The following is a 14,166-nucleotide window of genomic DNA, read 5'->3' on the forward strand; positions in this document are numbered from 1 at the left end:
TTCTGCTCAAATAGGATAAATAAATAAAACTTGCATTTTTATCAACTATTGTCTACTAAAAATGCTTTATCATACTAAATGAGAGCTACATTCCTCTTTAAGATTATTATATATGGTTGTATTCGAGCGCTAATGCGAAATATTATTTCAATACTCGTTTCTTTTATTTTTGAAATCCTATCATGATGCATCATTTGAAAAAATTATGTGAGCAAATTATTTTGTATTTATAATTGGTAACATAATGAAACATTCGAACATGTACTTGTGAAAAGATATATCTTATTATTGTTCGAATATTGTGTTATTGTACTGAAAATAATATTATTTCAAATAATAATATTTGTTTAATAAAATATTATTTTCAATAACAATATGTATTGATAATATTATTATTTGAAATAACAATGTTCGTTGAAAATAATATTATTTTAAACAGCAATATTTGTGAAAAGTTATACCATTTCAAATAACAATATTATCAAAAATAATATTGTTTTAAATAGCAATATTTCATAAAAACAATATGATACAGAATAATAGTATTTGCTGAAAATAATTTTATGTAAATTACAATATTTGGCAAAAATTATATTATTTCAAGCAGCAGTATTTGTTGAAACTGATATCATTTAAAGAACAATATTTTTAAAAATAATACCACTTTCAACGACAATATTTGTGAAAATTAATATTATTTTAAATAGCAATATTTCATGAAAATAATATAATATGGAATAACAGTATTTGTTAAAAATAATATTATTCAAATATAATTCAAAATACCTCAAAATTATTTAAATAACACAAATAACAGCAACAATTGACAATATTACTTAAAATTAGATAATTTTACTAAGAATTATTTTTAGTTCTAATATCAGATGAAAGTCGAAATCCGCAATAAACGCGGAAAAATAATTTAGTAGGAGAAAGACAGTCGGTCGAAACGATTTCTGACCATACGGTGTCGTGCACGTAGAATCGTATTAAATTCCAAGAGAATCCTTGGGCTAATAAATCTGTTTGAAATTAGCAGGGATCTACACGCGAGCGTCGCTTCTTCGTACGGACTCGTATGGTTTGAGAATCGAGAATAAATGACGTCATAAGAAATGGGGTCCTTGATGACCTCCCGTCGTGAAGAACGCGCCTGAGAAACGGAAAAAGAAGATGAGCAGGGTGAGAGAATGCTTTGTCTGCACTCTATTTGTAAACAAAACCGTGTTGAATAAAATATATTTACCGTGAAAAATATTAAGGATGGAATCTAAACGATTCGCAGAAACGTTATCCTGATGAACGAAGATGACACATCGAAGTAGACACGTTCTACTCAACCGAATACGAATCTCCTTTTACTTTTGTTGTTCAATTTTTATGTATCTATCTCTTGTAACTATCTTATAAAGATTTATACAACTTTAATAAATATTGACACAGATATTTTGTATAAGATATAAAAATACATATAAAATTTACGATATAATAAATATAAATATAAAATGTAAGATACAATGAATATAAACATAGAATATAGAAATAGGATACAATTAATATAAATATAAGATATGTGATATAATAAATATTAACCCTTAACGGGTGCATTTCACCAGAATAACAAATCTGGCACGTTAGGACGATTAAGTCCCCAATCATTAAAATTGTCTCTAACAAAAAAAAGATATTCATTATTTTAACTTGAAAAAATTATAAATATTCTTTGAAAGTTGTTTTAACATATTTCGCAACTGATTTCAGTAAATTTAAACGATGAACATGACAAGAAATTCAAAAACGTGACAAAATTGGGAAAATGTCGATTTTCACAGGAAAATTTGAAACTTTTTTCGATTTTAATATAAAGAAGTAACATTTTAGTTGAACATTATTGAGATTTAACAGTTTAAGACAAAAAAATAGTAAAAATATCAGGGCTTCGAAGGATGTACTTATTCAGATTTTCAGGATATAGAGTGGCTGGAATTGAAGCTGAATTGACTGGGGTTGTTGCATACCTCAGAGTGACAGTTAAGGGTTAATACAAGATGTAGGATATAATAAATGTAAATATAAAATAACATATGTATATTTGTACGTATGGATAAATACAACTTATGTGCTCATAGCTTATATAAAAAGATAAATGTAAGATACATTCATAAAATAATGATAATATGAATTATTCTACATATAATATCACTGCAGTAGATATTGGTGATAAAACAAAACAATACACGAATTAACTATTAAATTATTCTTAATAAATTGTTAATTAAATCAGCAATAAACTGCTGTCCAGCAGTTATCGATTTAAAAATCTTAACGATTCGTTGACTTATGATCGATGTAATCAGGAAATCTCTGAACTTTTAATTAATCTATTAATTTATTATAATGAATTTTCTGTTAAGTTTATACATTTATAAACTACTAATACTTAATATAATCTATCAAATAATAATTAAGTTATAAATTTGAAAGATTGAAAAATATTTAATTTAATAATTCGCACTTTTAAAAATATTTACACTTACAAATGTTAAGATATATAAATTTTTACAATTATAAATGTAAAAATTTCTAGCTTTAAACCTTTTTTAATTTCTTTATTTTCAAATTTGATAATTCTAACATTTCACAAATTATTTAATTTCCAAATTTAAAAATGTCTTAAGTTAGGAGTTTCGAAACTCAAAAATTTCGAAAATTATTAAATTATTAAATAAATTCAATTCGAAATTTTTAAAATTTCCTAATACCTATGTTTCAAATGTTCCTGATTTATAAATTTACAATTATCAAAGTTTTATAATTTCTTAATTTCTAAATTTCTAAATTTCTAAATTAACAAATTCAAAAATTAAAAAATTAAAATATTAAAATTTAAAAAATCAGAAATTTAAAACTATAATCATGGACGCCTTAAATATCGTACCCATACACACATTTTGTTTATTTTTTTACATAAATTCATCCCTTTTTCACATCCTCCCCCAAACCACACCAGTTCTATCAAACATTCTCTGTAATTACCCATCTAATTACCAGTTTGATAATTACTACAATTGTCCGTATTTCCCTATGTAGGGTATAGTCAATTAGATTGTATTACTGAAGAACGGTTAGAGGAGCGTTAATACGCGGTCGATGAAAGTCTGCGTTCTCGAATACTACTGAATGTAGACCGCTGTGGACTCACCGGTTTCAATAAATAATCGGTGAGTCGAAAAGCCCAGCGGGGCTTGATCTACGGGCAAACGAGAAAGAAAGTAAAAGAGGAAGGGCATGGAAAAGAGGAGGAAGCGGAGGACGCGTGTAATGGAGATATCGTGGTCTCGTGGCGGTAACTCGCGCGACGCGTTATGCAAATAGGATTGCCCTTTACACGCCAAGTTGGATCGTAATTGGCTCTCGCAGAAATGGCCTTTCCGTCCAGCTACTCCGCTCCACTCCCTCCGTGCTTTTTTCATCCTTTACCAAGCAGTTTCTCTTTCTGTCAGCGTTTTCTTCGCCGGTTCTTCGCACTTACTCGTTACGAGTCTGCCAACTTCGACAAATCGACCTTCTACAGCCGCTTCGATTAACGCAATTAACTAGAGATGAATTTCTCCAAATGTCGAAATCTCAAAACTCCTCAAGACACAAGAACGTTTGGAGTTTCGAGAGTTCGAAACTTTGCACTTTTTTCGTGATACGAAACTCTCGAAACTTGCGTAAGAAAATGTATAAAATCAATGAATAAAGAATCGTACTCAACGCGCTTCGTGAATATTTGATTCATGTATCGTGTATCTCGAATATTCGGTGCGCGATGCTTTGCTAATGCTCGTTCAGTTTTTGTTTTCGAGAATAAGCAGATCGACACTCGATCGTGATCGTAGAACCACAGAGCGTGCGTATGACGTGAGCTTGAAAAATGTTATCGACATCGGTTCTTAAAATAAGATATTCTCTTGCGAAACAAAATCACCGCTTCAAGTTTCGAGTTTTGAGAGTTTCGAAATTTTATAAAGCACCGGACTCGAATTTCGAGAATTTCAAAATTCGGCTCGAACCCATCACTATTATTAACGCTAACCCCTTGTACTACGATTTCGACAAGTGCGTCAAAGGTAACAAACTATTGATTGTTACAATATTAAGACGGATGAAGAAAGTTAAAATGCCATACCGTTTTCTGTTCAGCGATCTTTGACTATGCATATAAATGACTAATAAATAACTATAAATTATAATTACATCTAAACTGAAAATTCAAGCGTAATAAAAATATGAGAGGAGTTTATCATACTTGAACTGCGAATGTGTCATCAGCATGGTTTGTCACTGTAATACAGAGGGGTAAATGGTTAGGCAGTTATTAATGCTCCTTTAAATTATAACATACTTTGAGAATAATAATAAGATAAGATTAAGTTTTGCCTAATTGTGGATCGAGTTTGTGATTGAAAATATGACGAAGTATGAAAAAAAAGGTGATTGACATGAAAGATATCGATAAAAGTGAATGTGGAACAGTCAAGGATGAAGTTAAACAATGCTGCATGAAAGAAAGAACTGTGATGTGATATGCTAATAGAGAGAATTTTGCTAGTATTGTTTGTAATGTCATGTTAAATCCAATTAAAGTGTTGTTTAAATCATTTTTATTATTATGTTATTACAATGATTACATGTTTATGTAGTTTGTACTAATTAATGCAATTCAAGAACTGCATCCCGATTTAGACGATGTAATGAACAGTAATGAGTTATGTGTGAACATGTAGCGCCTGTTGAGGGTTCTCAAAATGTAAAGATTAACGTCAGAATCGAAATATAATTCGCAATATAGTGATAGGTTGAAAATTAGGAAGTTTTGAATTTTTAGAAGATTTGAAAATTTTGAGAAACTCTTGAAATTTGGAGTATTGTATGTGGACATTTTGGAATTAGAAATTTTTAAATTTTAGAATTTTGGAATTCGGGTATTTGAGCAATTAGCAATTTGGAAATTCGGAAATTTTTGAATTTTAAGCTTTGGACTGCGGAATTATGAAAATTTAAAATCTATTGAATCTTTGGAATTTTTAAATTTTACAATTTAGGGATTTAAAATAATTTAGAAAAATTAGAAAACTCGGTACCCTCACAGATAAAATAATTGACCACAATCAATCTAATGTAACCAAAATCAGTATTGCTAATCTTATACTTTATAGTAATTAAATTTCAATAATAGCACACAGTTGAACCAAACTGGAGGTTGGTTCTAAACTTCAAAACAGAACTTACAGGATTTTATAATATTCTACTGATTGTGAGATAAATAATACTATATCAAATGTTAGTTGTGGTATATAAATGTAAATGGCAATATTATTTGAAAACATTCTACGAAATAGTTAACACTTAAGTTAACAAGAAAAAATTGTTTACGTACTCAATTGCAATATACAAATAAATTGAATTTACATCCAAATTTACTCATATATGCGGGAGTTACAAATTACGCTGAAGCTGGTTCTGCGGACATTCGTATGCGCATGCGCAGATCATATAAAGACTGCGCTTGCGCAGTTAAGTGTGCAAATAAACTCACATAAAAATTATATAAACACATAATTATAATATAAATATTGTATAACACGTGTCACAGAGTGAAGTTAAAAAGAAATGTGCTAAATGATACTTTTCTCATGAACATGTTATTATAAAATGCGCTTAACTTTATTTATATAATATACAAAATATGAGTGTATTGTAATATAGTAGAACACTCACACTGTATACCATATAAACAAATAAAGCTCTATTTAAAATACGTAATGAATAAAGTTATATTGAATACGCATAACTTTATTCATTTACATAATATTTAGTCTGAATTACCAAGTCTTTAAACTTTAAGGACATAAATCTCATAACGCATTATAACTCTTAAAATATTACAAAAATTTCTGTTACAAGGAATTACATTGAAAATAATTACAAAGAAGTACATTGAGTCACATAGTAAGATAATTAAAAAGCACAGGTACAGAGTTTCACAGCTATTAATCTAACAAAAAAGAAACTTACAGATCTGATATTTCTTCGTATCTCAAAATGACATAATTCAAACAAAGATAAAAGCTCAATTATAACAACTTGTCAAAGGGCGTTTCAGCAGATTAAAGCAATTTCCGTTTAATTTCCTTGTAACAAAGTATCGGACGCCGCGTATTAATCCGCATTTTAAAATAGTTTCTTTTGAGAAAACGCTTAATCGAGTGTCTGCGGAACATGTTTTCGTACGTGGCAACGATAGTAATTGATACAAACAGCGATCCGTTAATTTGATCGATCGTACGATCGGCGGTAGCATTTTCAACGGAAAATTATTAAGAGGAATGAATAGCATCGTACGGCAAAAGGTGGATCGCGATCGCGTGTGCCTGATCCGTGAGATCTTAATTAGAATGATGACTAGCGTGACTAGCGAATGACTAGCGAATCTCGATCCTTCGCGTGGCTCCCGCGATCACATTTTTCTCGAGGACGGAACAGCATCCGGTGAATTCTCGCGTGCAGTTCCTACAAACTCCGTCGAGAACGCAATTATACCGGATCCTGCATGGACGATTAATGACCGAGCGAATTACCGACACTATCTCCTATTGGACTTTATAAATATGATACGATAATCCCATTACCCCGAGTGCTCTCTGGTCAATATTTTTCACGCCGCAATTATAAATAATTTACTAGTATTGAAACTAGACAGGATGAACGTGTACAGGGTGATTCTGGGAACTGGAACGGGTTATTTTCTAACAATAAGCGAAAATAGAGGAAGAAATCTTAAGGTGTAATTCATCCTAACTTTCTATGACCTTATTTTATATGTAAATGCACTACTACTGTAAATTGCACTATGTTCTTAATGTAAATCAATTTTTTTGTTGAACTAATCGATCTGTTTTATTACACTGTTGCAAGTAATAATCCTGGGTCATTGAAATGTTAATTCTTAACGTGCTATTTGACTTTTATGTGAGGAATGTGCTTTATTAAGTGTTTCATTGTATTCTAAACATTTTCTGATGTGTTTTTTTACGTTTTTTAGTATATATTTTAATTGATGGGCATCTAAACGACGCATTCTTAAATGTAACTTTAAATCAACCGATACACTTGGACGTGGACTCAGTTTATCTTTTAGATAATGTTGAAGAAAGAAGTTCAATGCGTTTAAAGGGTTCGAAGTTTCCAAATTCACAAACTTAAAAATTTGCAGATATTTAAATACTAAAGTTTTTAAATATTCTAATTGTTATATACTAAAATTTCGAAATTCCGAAGTTGCCAAATTTCCGGATTTTAAAATACCCAAATATCTAAATTTCATAAATTTGAAATTTACAATTTCCAGTTTTCTAAATATTCAAACACTCGAATTCTCAAATTTCCAACTTTGCAAATATTCAAATACAAAAATCTGCACATTTGCAAGTTTCTTAGACTTCAAATTTCCAAATTCCAAAATTTCTAGTTTTCCAAATATTCAAATATCCAGATACCTAAATACACAAATATTCAAATTTGCAAATTCTCAAGTTGTTAAATCCTTAAATCCCCAAATTCTGAGATTACTAAATTCTCAGATCCCTACATACTCAAATTCTCAAACTCCCAGACCCCTAAATTCTGACATTCCTAAATTCTCAAACCACCAAATTGTGAAATGCCTAAGTTCTCAAATCCCCAAATTTTCAAATCCCAAAATTCTCGGATCTCAAAATTCTCAAATCCCAAAATTCTCAGATTCCCAAATTCACAAATTCCCAATTCCTCAAATTCCCACATTGAACTTGTCTTTTTGAGTTGATTCAAAAGATAAAGTGAATTTATATCTTTCTGTATCGATTGACGACTTAATTAACCTCTTAAATAGATTAACAACGTATCAGAATACACTTTTTAAGTGTCAATACAAATGAACTGAAACATGCAATGAAAAATTTAACGAAATGTCAATAGATGCAATATGTGTATAGTTGCAATAAAATGTTCGAACATTTATTGCAATAATATACGTTTCTTACATAAAATATTAGAGTGAAGTATTAACATTTCGATAATTCAGGGTTATTATTTCTATACGCAAGATAATAAAAGGGATCGATTTAACAAAGAGATTGGATTAAAGAATGAAGTATAGACACCTGACGCTATGTCGATGTGTCTATATAAAACAAAATGCCGCAGGAAGTTGGAACATATTGCACAGATTGCATACAATCTTTTCTTCTATCATTTTATCCTATTTTTAGCTAAAAAAGAGTAATAACCTTTCCCAGCTCTCAGAATTATCCTGCATACGATCTTGAACCGTGTAGAGATTGAAGCTACGGAATATCTGTAGACATAACCCTAGAAATGCAACGTATTTCAGTTTTTTAATCCCTTGCCTTACGATTAATTTCCAACTGTATGTACCATAAACAAGATCGTCTTGTTTATGTTTGGCCCGGTCAGGTCATCGCGTCTGAAACGTCATTATAAGCTAAGGGGTTAAATAACAAAATAGCTAAAAATCTATTAACGTATCGAAAGATACTATATCTATTAACACACTGTTAACCAGTCACGAGCTAACTCGTATTTTCATGCGCTAATGTTATTGACGGATCATGAATTGACTCGTCTTTGCACTTGCGTTTGCTAAGCTGTTGAGTATGAAATGGCCGATTTCGGAACGTCAAAGTCTCACAATCGATGACGTGAAAGTACATGTCGATCAGTTTTACTGTTAAATGGCACGTAGGTACCGTACTTTATATAATGTGAAGAGTGATGTAGATGCTAGTTGCATAAACAAGTTTTCATTCATTTTTTTATATATTATCCATTGCCATTATGAAAATATTTTGCTTGATCTCTGTGTTTTTTTACGGGGAATCTGACATTTGTATGAAAGCAGAAAGTGTTTTGAAAATTTTTATTGTTAAATGACATATAGGTAGATCTCACTCTATATGAAGAGTGAAACGTTTTTCTAAGTGTTATAAGTCTGAGTCTCCAAAGAGCTAAATATCAAAGTTGTTAAAAATCTGCTAACTTTATTCTGTTTACAACGGCGTAAATAGGATCAATCTATTCATCAATAATATTTGTCGTAGCATATCGTAATTTTGATATTTTCGATTTAATATGCAGAAGAGTATCAGTTTGTATAACTTATTTTATGTTATTACTTTATAATAATGTCCTTAAAACTTATCAGGCTTTTAGTAATCTGATATCTGCCATTTAATTTCTTTCATTTCACGAAAATATTGATAGGAAATACATTAATGATCAAAGAATTATTTCCTAACACTATTCTTGACTTTCTAACTTCAGATAATTCGACAAGAAATTATATAGGTGAGAGATTTGTTATTTAAAACAGCATCACAAAAGAGTAAAAGTAATGATTAGTATAAATATATAGTAATAAATTGCAGTATAACTTACAATTTTCATAAATTTCACAAACGTTTCTTCCCTTTTCAACAACCATTTCGCTTCCTTAAGACGTGTATCAGATAACGAATGTCTTGTCAACTGCGATTAAAAATGTATATCAGTCCGTGAACATGGTGAAACTGTACCACTTTTCATGCCCGTTGAATAACATTAACATAACATAAAATACGTTAAAGATGTTACTGAAATACTTTTACTGCCTGACAAAAAATTTAGCATACACCTATTTTACTCGTCAAAAAATAATCGCCTTGTAGTTTTCTTTGACGTTATCTGTAAAAATGATATCTGCTCAAGATAAATTGATTACAAACGATCGTGTTAAACATTTCACGGAAATAACATTTCGATAAAAGTATACCAACGAAACCATGAAAAATGTTAACTTAACGCGTGTTACAGAAAAAGATGGCGTGGACATTTATCGAGATATCGTCACGAGCACGGGTGTTAACTATATGTAGCGATACTTTTCAAGACTTTAATCGATCGTTGAAAAGACAAATTTTACGACGAAAGAGAAACTCGTTACATGGGTAGAGTCTTGTTCGTGTCCCGTGGTGTTTTGTGTGTGTTAGCTGCTCAACCAGGTGTCGGTTCTCGTCCATCACGGGCTCCAATTTAACCCTCGACGAGCGAACGGAAAACAGCAAGGCGGCAAAATGATATGGGTCCTTTTTGACTTACGGTTACATTTTTATTACGTGTGCATTTGATCCGAATTTTAAACAAATTTTGATTTGATTCGTGTCTGTTTAAATGTGTGTTATGTGTGCTACGTAAATATTGTTATGGACATGTGTGTTTTTGAAATATAGTAATATGTTGTTGATATATTTTTTAAATGTAGTTGTAGACAATATGTACATTTTGTAAAAATAGTTGCAGAAAATATAGGCGTTTTTTAAATACAGTTAAAGTATATAAAATATCTAAAATTAGGTTAGGTTAATATTTGTCAATACTTGTCAATATTTATTCATTTTCGAAACATTAATATACCATGGAATTAATTAATATAATAATTGTTTGAATAAGTAAACTCTCATGAAATACATCATATTTTCTTCCTCGATAAATAAATGTACTCCAAAATTTAATTTCATATTTCAAATTATTATTTCACTAAACTTCCCAATTTACAATGTCACAAGAAAGAAAGATGATATATTTTCTCAAGAGAAAAAAGAACACAACAGCTTTTATTTATCATATCTCGAAATACAGTTTACCAATGATTCAAACAAGTTAATTTGCTTTTCTTTTATGTATTTTCGAAAATCGTGGATGGTAAGCATGCGACGTGATTTTTCAAATAAACTGTCAAAGTTTGCCTAGGATTAACATTCACAGCGGGATAACACGTGATATGTACGTGCTCTCGGTACGTTTTCTTTTCGAGTATTTTGATAAGGCAGCCGACTAGTTTGTTCGTTTGACTGTGCTCCCACGACAGAACGCAACGACAGAATTTACATAATTAGCTCCTCTATTATTTTTTCAGCTACTCTCTGAAATGCCGGTTTCTGCAACACGTGTGCAGCCCAAACACCTTTTATTTTGGCGAACACGTGTCACCGAAGAATTAAGATTCGAGGATTAAGCTGGGACAAAGTATCGATTTTTTTGTATCTCTCTAATTTACATTGGTTTTATATATAATAGTATACAATTTAAACATATGATATTAACATGCAATTTTTACATGTAACGTTAACTTGTTATTTTAATATGTAACTTTAATATGTATTTTTAATATGTATTTCTAATATGTAATTTTAATATGTATTTTTAATATGAAATTTTAATATGTAATTTTAATATGTAATTTTAACATGTAATGTTAACTTGTTATTTTAATATGTAACTTTAATATGTATTTTTAATATGTATTTTTAATATGTATTTCTAATATGTAATTTTAATATGTATTTTTAATATGTAACTTTAATATATAACTTTACTATGTGATTTTAACATTAAACCATGAAGTCCTGTCTTTGATAATGACAGTACATAGAACAATACACGAATTGATACGTGATAGTATACAGTATCCTTTCAAAAAAGAAATCAAAGGATAAGAGAACTCCCTTGGTGTTCCCGATAGAAGAGCGTCATAAGAGTGGATCTATAATGGAGCCATATTGAATCTCGGACGGTCTTTCAGACAACACCACGTGCCTAAGTGATACCATGACAACGTGTACCCTCTTCAAGGTCCTCATGGTTCACGTGCCAACCCGGAAACGGAAGCTAGCCCTTCTGAGGCGGGATAAGTATAGAAAGACAAGAGGGATGCCCGAGGTACGTACTTAACCCTTTGAAACTGACAACGAAGAAGTTTGCGAGACAGAGGTAGATTAACTGATTTGAAATTTGATCTCATAGCTATAGTTTTAAGCTCCACTTAGAAATAGTCGTTCACGGACAATGGTGGTCTACCGATTTGTTGATTATATGTTGGATAAAAATTAAAGATATTATTTATTTTATAAGTAGATATTTTATAGACCTAGTATATATTTATACTAGTACTTATTTATATCTAGTAGATATTTTATAGAGACTAGTGTGGAATTTAGCTATTTTCAGATTTCGAGATTTTTGGATTTTAGAACTTTAGGATTCATAGACTTTGGAATTATTTAATTTTTGAATTTTGAAATCTTGGAATTTTGGAACTTCGTAGACTTTACGTCTTTGGGACTTCAGAATTGTAGAATTTTGAGAATTTAAATTTGTGGAATTTTAGAAAAATAAAATTTTGAGATTTTTAAACTGTAAAATTTTGGAATTTTGAAATTTTTCCAAAATATTGAAAATTATGGAACTTTGGCGCCTTCAGATTTTAAACCTGTATTCTGAGATTTTGGAATTGTAAGACTCCGGAGACTTAACTTAAATTTTAAGAATTTAAACGTATATAAATTAAGAGAAATTCTCTAATTTCTCTCTAATTTCTCTTCTCTAATTAAACGTATATAAATCTTGTGTAATATTGTACATATGTTACTACAAATATACAAATTATATTATACATGTATTGTTATAAATGTATGTACACATAATGCTATACATATAATATATGTTATGTATACCGATATGTTACTATAAATAGAACACTATAATAATAGTATACATGTAACAACAACAAAAATTCAACATAAATCGCATTCTACAAAAAACACTTATCCAATAAAACAGACAAACATCAATCATAGAAACTTGCAATTACCCGACGACGCATCAAGATGACAAAATGGATGTTTACCTGAAACTGATACCTACACGTTAAGTGAAACTAGTAAATATTTTTAATCCACGTTAACGTACATACCTACGGCGTATCTAAGCGTAATCATTAATAGGGATTAGGTTTGGTGTTGGGTTTCAGCGTGGTCTCCCTATGAGATCTATTTTCAAGTAATCCCCAGCGCAAACCAACAAACAGTGACAGCTGCTGACGTCGACTAAGAAACGATTACGTGCATCCGCTTTCGTTTCGACCCTTCGACAGTTAACGTCCTGCGACAAATACGTTCACCAACCAGCTAACTTGGAATTGATCGTGTAAGGATCGAACAACTAACAGCCTCTCGCATGGTCAATCGAATTTGAAACCGGAAGAAATTCTTCACTTTAAATACCTTTCTTCGTATAGTGTACACTGGTGAGTATGTACATTTCTCGAGGGAAAATAATGGTGGAAGGAAAGAGGACACATGGTGGTGTACAGATGAATCTTAGTTGGTAAAATTTTAGAATATAAATAATTTAGAAGATTTGCAAATTATAACCTTGATAGTTTGGGAATATGTAAATGTGGGAATTTGAAGATTTTGGAGTTTGATAATTTGGGGATTTGAGAATTCCAGGATTTGAAAATTTGGAGATTTGAGAATTTGGGGATTTGTGAACTTGGGAATTTGGGGATTTGAGAATTCGGAGATTTGAGAATTTGGGGATTTGCGAACTTGGGAATTTGATAATTCGGTGATGTGAGAAATTGGGTCTTTGAAAATTTGGAGATTTGAGAATTTGGGGATTTGTGAACTTGGGAATTTGGGGATTTGAGAATTTGGAGATTTGAGAATTTGGGGATTTGCGAACTTGGGAATTTGATAATTCGGTGATGGGAGAAATTGGGTCTTTGAAAATTTGGAGATTTGAGAATTTGGGGATTTGTGAACTTGGGAATTTGGGGATTTGAGAATTTGGAGATTTGAGAATTTGGGGATTTGCGAACTTGGGAATTTGATAATTCGGTGATGGGAGAAATTGGGTCTTTTAAAATTTGGAGATTTGTGATCTTAGGAATTTGATAATTCGGTGATGTGAGAAATTGGGTCTTTTAAAATTTGGAGGTTTGAGAATTTGGAGATTTGTGACCTTAGGAATTTGATAATTCGGTGATGTAAGAAATTCGGTCTTTTAAAATTTGTATATTTAGAAATTCTTGAATTTAAGAACTTAAGGATTTATTTGAAGATATGAAAGTTTGGTAATTACAGGATATGAAGGTTTTATGTTTTGACTTATTCTTCGGTTTGATTTGAATTTTTTTTATTTTCACTTGTTTCTACGCTTTTAAAATAAAAATAACATATAAATATACAAAAATTCCTCAATGTACGCGCTGATACCCACACGGAAGCAAATTTTTATTTT

The sequence above is a fragment of the Megachile rotundata genome, chromosome 5, assembly GCF_050947335.1.
Source record: "Megachile rotundata isolate GNS110a chromosome 5, iyMegRotu1, whole genome shotgun sequence".
In the NCBI taxonomy this organism is placed as follows: domain Eukaryota; kingdom Metazoa; phylum Arthropoda; class Insecta; order Hymenoptera; family Megachilidae; genus Megachile; species Megachile rotundata.